The sequence below is a fragment of the Schistocerca serialis genome, chromosome 4 (genome assembly GCF_023864345.2).
Source record: "Schistocerca serialis cubense isolate TAMUIC-IGC-003099 chromosome 4, iqSchSeri2.2, whole genome shotgun sequence".
Lineage (NCBI taxonomy): Eukaryota > Metazoa > Arthropoda > Insecta > Orthoptera > Acrididae > Schistocerca > Schistocerca serialis.
The window spans coordinates 770,175,076-770,181,956 of NC_064641.1; positions in this window are offsets into that span (position 1 = coordinate 770,175,076).

Here is a 6,881-nt window from a genome sequence, read left to right on the forward strand (position 1 = left end):
GTACATTTTCAGGCAGACAAACTTTCGAAATTACAGTAGTTACAATTTTCAACAACAGATGGCGCTGCAAGTGATGTGAAAGATATAGAAGACAACGCAGTCTGTGGGTGCGCCATTCTGTACGTCGTCTTTCTGCTGTAAGCGTGTGCTGTTCACAACGTGCAAGTGTGCTGTAGACAACATGGTTTATTCCTTAGAACAGAGGATTTTTCTGGTGTTGGAATTCCACCGCCTAGAACACAGCGTTGTTGCAACAAGACGAAGTTTTCAACGAAGGTTTAATGTAACCAAAGGACCGAAAAGCGATACAATAAAGGATCTGTTTGAAAAATTTCAACAGACTGGGAACGTGACGCATGAACGTGCTGGAAAGGTAGGGCGACCGCGTACGGCAACCACAGAGGGCAACACGCAGCTAGTGCAGCAGGTGATCCAACAGCGGCCTCGGGTTTCCGTTCGCCGTGTTGCAGCTGCGGTCCAAATGACGCCAACGTCCACGTATCGTCTCATGCGCCAGAGTTTACACCTCTATCCATACAAAATTCAAACGCGGCAACCCCTCAGCGCCGCTACCATTGCTGCACGAGAGACATTCGCTAACGATATAGTGCACAGGATTGATGACGGCGATATGCATGTGGGCAGCATTTGGTTTACTGACGAAGCTTATTTTTACCTGGACGGCTTCGTCAATAAACAGAACTGGCACATATGGGGAACCGAAAAGCCCCATGTTGCAGTCCCATCGTCCCTGCATCCTTAAAAAGTACTGGTCTGAGCCGCCATTTCTTCCAAAGGAATCATTGGCCTATTTTTCAGATCCGAAACGATTACTGCATCACGCTATCTGGACATTCATCGTGAATTTGTGGCGGTACAAAACTGCCTTAGACGACACTGCGAACACCTCGTGGTTTATGCAAGATGGTGCCCGGCCACATCGCACGGCCGACGTCTTTAATTTCCTGAATGAATATTTCGATGATCGCGTGATTGCTTTGGGCTATCCGAAACATACACGAGGCGGCGTGGATTGGCTTCCCTATTCGCCAGACATGAACCCCTGTGACTTCTTTCTGTGGGGACACTTGAAAGACCAGGTGTACCGCCAGAATCCAGAAACAATTGAACAGCTGAAGCAGTACATCTCATCTGCATGTGAAGCCATTCCGCCAGACACGTTGTCAAAGGTTTCGGGTAATTTCATTCAGAGACTACGCCATATTATTGCTACGCATGATGGATATGTGGAAAATATCGTACTATAGAGTTTCCCAGACCGCAGCGCCATCTGTTGTTGAAAATTGTAACTACTGTAATTTCGAAAGTTTGTCTGCCTGAAAATGTACTGTTGTCCCAAGCATATTGCAACAAACGGTGTATTTCTATCGCTGCTCGTTTAGTTTTTATTGCCGTTTCAAATATACCGGTCATTTTTGAAACACCCTGTATATACTACAGACAGAACAACGGATTGGTATACGGACAATGGAGGAAATGTGCGTTTTGATAGAGCTAACGTAGGAATTTTACTCTCGTGCATTTCGTAAACAGTGTGACTTACTACAACTACCGCTGGAGAGCGTTGCGATCGCGTATGCCGCGTGTTGGGACACACGTACCGTGTTTGTTTTTTTAAGCTGTATTATGACTACTAGGGTCTGCCATCTTATTACTTTATGCAGGCCGTAGTGCTCCACACAGACCTCTTAGCATGGCCACCTCCGCGTACCAAGTGAGCACTTGGAAGTGGAGCTGCATGCAGTTCTTTTGTCTGCACTTTCGTGTTATCTTTAACAGCGACATTAATTTTTTAAGAAACAATCAGGAATTTGGGAGTAGGTGAGCTGTGTGACTGCTCAAGTCACGCGCTAGAAAAATCAAAATTACAATTTAATCACAGCTACTCAAAGGAGAAAGGAAGCTAGGGATCTTTGCTGATGGACAAACTTGTGATTGGCACATAATTTTAATTTCCACTAAAGAACAAATTTCATTATTACGGAGTTACAAAATTGGAATAACAACATAAAATTTAATTCGGACCTTGGTCCTCTTAAGAGAATATACAACTGACTGTAACGGTCTGCCATGAATTAATGTAACAAACAATATTTTAAAGATAATCATTAGATCTGATTGCAAAAGGATCACAGACAGTCAGCACCGTAAGCCCACTGTTCAGTTCATCGCTTACGTAACCAAAGTTTACACAACACTAACGATTCACTTTGAGTTTCTTATAAAAAGATCTCGGCCGTCCCTTCGGACAGGCCGGATACTAAAGGATGGGAGCACGGCTTATACACGATGGTACTCGGAACAAACGAGTAGAAAGCAATCGCCAAGCAATTTCGAAGAAGATCAGGCTCCAAACCAGGGCAGAAAACACGCCGCACACACACACACACACGATCTCAGCCTGCCCGCCAAGGCGACGAACCCCATCTGCCCCACATACCAGACCATTCCTGCAACGGCAAATAATTCACGCGGCAGACAAATTCAACTCGTGATTCAGCTTTTCAAGACCATGCAAGGCTTACTAACACCACGACTACCTGTACCATAACTGATAACCAAACCGAGGCATTTACCGAATAAAAGAACAATCAAAATTACACTGTCTTACAAAGCTCTGCCCTTCATATTAAAAGCAAGTCCAAAACCAAAACTGGGCGGAGAGCACACTAATTTACTCCACACTACAGGGAACCTTTAAAATGGCTCTGAGCACTATGGGACTTAACATCCATGGTCATCAGTCCCCTAGAACTTAGAACTACTTAAACCTAACCAACCTAAGGACATCACACAACACCCAACCATCACGAGGCAGAGAAAATCCCTGACCCCGACGGGAATCGAACCCGGGCGCGGGAAGCGAGAACGCTACCGCACGACCACGAGATGCGGGCGGAACCTTTAAAACAAGCAATAAACACCACTTGGAAGCGTTAGACTTCGTAAGCTCAGTGTAACACTCTGTTATTCAGAACCATCCTTAGCTGATACCCGGCGGATACAACATGCCACCATAAGTTTCACAAATCTTCACAGGTTAACAGCAGCATATGAATCGTACGTAACTTAATGTTTCCAGTTACGCGATGAGAAGATGTCCAGCCTGAGATGACAGGCCTGCCACCGTTTCGCACGCAAACGCATCGATTAATCATCACCGTACACCCGGCGCGCGGCAAAACGGCGAAGCCCAGGCGCAGCGGATAGAGACGAGGGCCTACCTTCAAAACATGTTGGTTCGTTGAACAACGACCAGCAAGAGAGAGAGCTCGGCCACACGCCAAGCCGGAAAACCAAAGGCGGAACCGTCAGAGATATAAGACCAAACGAGTGTCGATATCAGCGACGGAAGTGGAGCATACCTAGCACCAGTCGCCACGGCTCAGTAGAAAATTATAATTTTCTGGTATAATTTAAGAATAAAAGAGGACAGGAAAGAGGAGATATTGATATCCCTTCACCAACACCACCTGGAGAAGGGGATTTGGTATTTAACTTCATGTCCAGTGTCCACATGTGGCACTACCCATTTCAGTATTATCCACATACCGCATTATCCGCGCACCGTATGCACAAGTCGCATCGTTTATGAGCGTTCAGCAGCTCGTTGAACTTGACACGCTCGACTTTTACTTTCGAAAGCACGGTCCTTGTGCCGACGCCTTTAAACTTCCTTTTGTGGACTTACTTCAAGGACCACAAGTATACAGCACCAGTCAATGACATTAAGCCTCCGTGCACGGATCAGTGAAACAACTGGATCTGTTAATGCTGCAGTGTCGATGCGTAAAAGGGCAGCAGTTGAATACCGACTTGATGTTCTGAGATGGGTCAAGCATACAGAGAAATTTTGACATAACACAAAAAAAAACCTTTGAGAGCCGCTAAACGTTTTACAACAAACCGTAGAGTCTAAATTCGTTTTTCCGCTGATGCAACGATGATTGCAACATAGAAAAGGCAATATACTCATAGAAAAATTGCATGCGCTGAATTACAACAAAAGTCTCTGTGCCGAAATGCACGAAGTTGGCAGCTAGTCATGGGCATTCATCAGTTTTCACGAAATCTTACGGAACGATCAGTATACCGGTGATGTTTTAAATACAACAACACTTTATGTTTGTCAAATGCGTAACGATATTATTGTGTCCAAGCTCTATGTCGCAGTAGCAAAATACTGAAACAGGAAGACAGTGGCTTCAGAGTAGGGTTCAAGCTATAAAATAAAATAATGGCGCAAAACTGCACAAATCAAATTTTTCATTTGTGCAAAATATTAAAAGTTCGTGCAAAACTACGTTGGTGGATAATTTTATAAATTACACTACTGGCCATTAAATTTGCTACACTACGAAGATGACGTGCTACAGACGCGAAATTTAACCGACTGGAAGAAGATGCTGTGATATGCAAATGATTAGCTTTTCAGAGCATTCACATAAGGTTGGCGCCGGTGGCGGCACCTACAACGTGCTGACATGAGGAAAGTTTCCAACCGATTTCTCATACACAAACAGCAGTTGACGCGTTGCCTGGTGAAACGTTTTTGTGAAGCCTCGTGTAAGAAGGAGAAATGCGTACCATCACGTTTCCGACTTTGATAAAGGTCGGATTGTAGCCTATCGCGATCGCGGTTTATCGTATGGGTACTCCACAAATTATATCAGAAGTGTAACAGAGCCAAACACTCGGCGAAGTAAGGAACCAGAAAAAGAAATGTCGGGTACGGCCTTTCTGCCATACATTCCCAGAGTGACAGACAGAATCGGCCATATATTGAGCAAACATGGCGTAAAGACGATTTTCAAACCGACAAGGAAAATCAAAGAGAGTTAGATCGGCGAAGGAGAAGAGATACCCACTTGCAGTGTCGGGAATATACTGTATACCATGTACATGCGGAAAAGTTTACGTCGGAATGACTGGACGATCAATGAAAACCAGGATCAAAGAGCGTAAGCGACATTGCAGGTTGGGGCAGGTGGAGAAATCGGCCGTGGCAGAGCACGCACTGAATGAGACCTATCACGTAATAAAATTCGCCAACACGGAAGTTCTGGCTGTAGAGAAGTACTATCACACGCGCTTGTTCAGAGAAGCTGTAGAAATACAAAAACACGCGAACAGATTCAACAAGAAAGAGGAAAGCCTTAAGGTAAACGGATCCTGGCTTCCTGTACTGCAGCGAACGACCGTCGCAGGTAGCAAGAGGAAAACCGCACCGGAAATGACGGCGGAGAAGCCCTCGGACGTTGGCGCGCCAGGTACACTCTTTGACATAAAACTCGACCGGCGGCCGGCCGCTTCAGAGACTAAGTCCGCGCCGATCGCGACATGGGACAAAAAAACTGGCCAACTCGCTAATTCTCTAAGTCCGCTTATCTGCACAATCTGGCAACACTGCAGACTGCAGCACTTCCTGGAGGAAAACTTGTCCCATGATAGAGAAACACTAGGCTGATTACGCCTGTGGTATAGCGGTAGCGTGCGTTGTTTCTGTTCGTAATGTTAGTAGATCGAGAGCAACTGGCATAAAATATTTTTATAGCCTCTTCTGTCTGAATGCTGAAGACGTGAATGTAATGGTAGGGCAGATTCAATCTATTTCGCTTTCTGACACACCGATATCAAAATTTTATCCAGTAACGATTTTGCGGCAGATTTCCTGCAGACTGTCCTCCTCCGGACGCCATATTCGGCAAAGCTCCGGGATCCATTTGCTGGCTACCGGCAGCGGCCGTGGCGACAGCAGCGGCGCTGCACTCCCCCGTTGTTTATCGAAAGCGCCTGCTCCCGCTCATCGCTTTTGATGATTTAAAACGCTTTATTACTAAATGTTGCTCCACAGAAAATTTCTACGATTTCCATTCACGCTCAAAAGCAACGGAGACAGACGCCCTGATTAGTAGGCGGGTATTATATTACATTAATCGGCAAGAGCTGAGTATGGCCCGAAATTAATTTTATAGACTGGGACGAAATTAAACCACCTCGCAACATTCGATGAATTTATAAATGCTTCATACCTCGTTTCTTTTCCTTTCAAACTCAATTATTTGTGCAACTTTTGGTCAATGTTCGGATGTTTTCGTCAATCTGGGGTGAGCGCCTGTGGTGTAAAGTGTATTACAGTTCTTGTTTCATTCCTTATGGTAACTCTATGCGATAATCTGTGTGAATACCTTGCAATGCATGCTGTGTAGCAGTGCAGGAACACTGCACATTTGGAGTTCCATGTATGGGTTCATGAAGTATTTAATGTTGATCGGAAGTGATAGTTAAGGTCATCAGATTTAGACCAGAAAAATTTGTCGTTTTGGAGGTTTCAGAGAACGGAAAGGAATTGCTAACGCCGGTGTTAGAAAACGTCTACAGTTAAATGCTGTTGCAAAAATTTAGAAGAGGGGAACTACGAGGACGGTTCAGAAAGTAACCTCCGATTGGCCACAGTGCGGGTTGTGGGGGGAGTAGCGACGCCATCTGTGCGTTCACGCACTCAACAGGTCAGTCGGCATCAAGCCGTGGTCGAGTGAACGTCGTACCTGCGCTAGTTTAGTTTTTGTGGCAGTTTGAAATGTGTGCTGCAATAGAAAACCCCGCCAAATGTGAAGTGCGTGCTGTCATAAGGTTTTTTTACAGCCAAAGGATATTCTGCAGCAGCTATTCATCGTGAGCTTTGTGCCGTGTACGGACCAAGAGTTATGAGTGAAGGAGTTGTCCGTGAATGGGTACGTTTATTTAAAAGTGGACGAGAAAACGTTCATGATGAAGAGAGGAGTGGTAGACCATCATTGGTGACTGACGAACTCGTTCAGACAGTTGATGCAAAAGTTCGTGAAAATCGACGTTTCTGA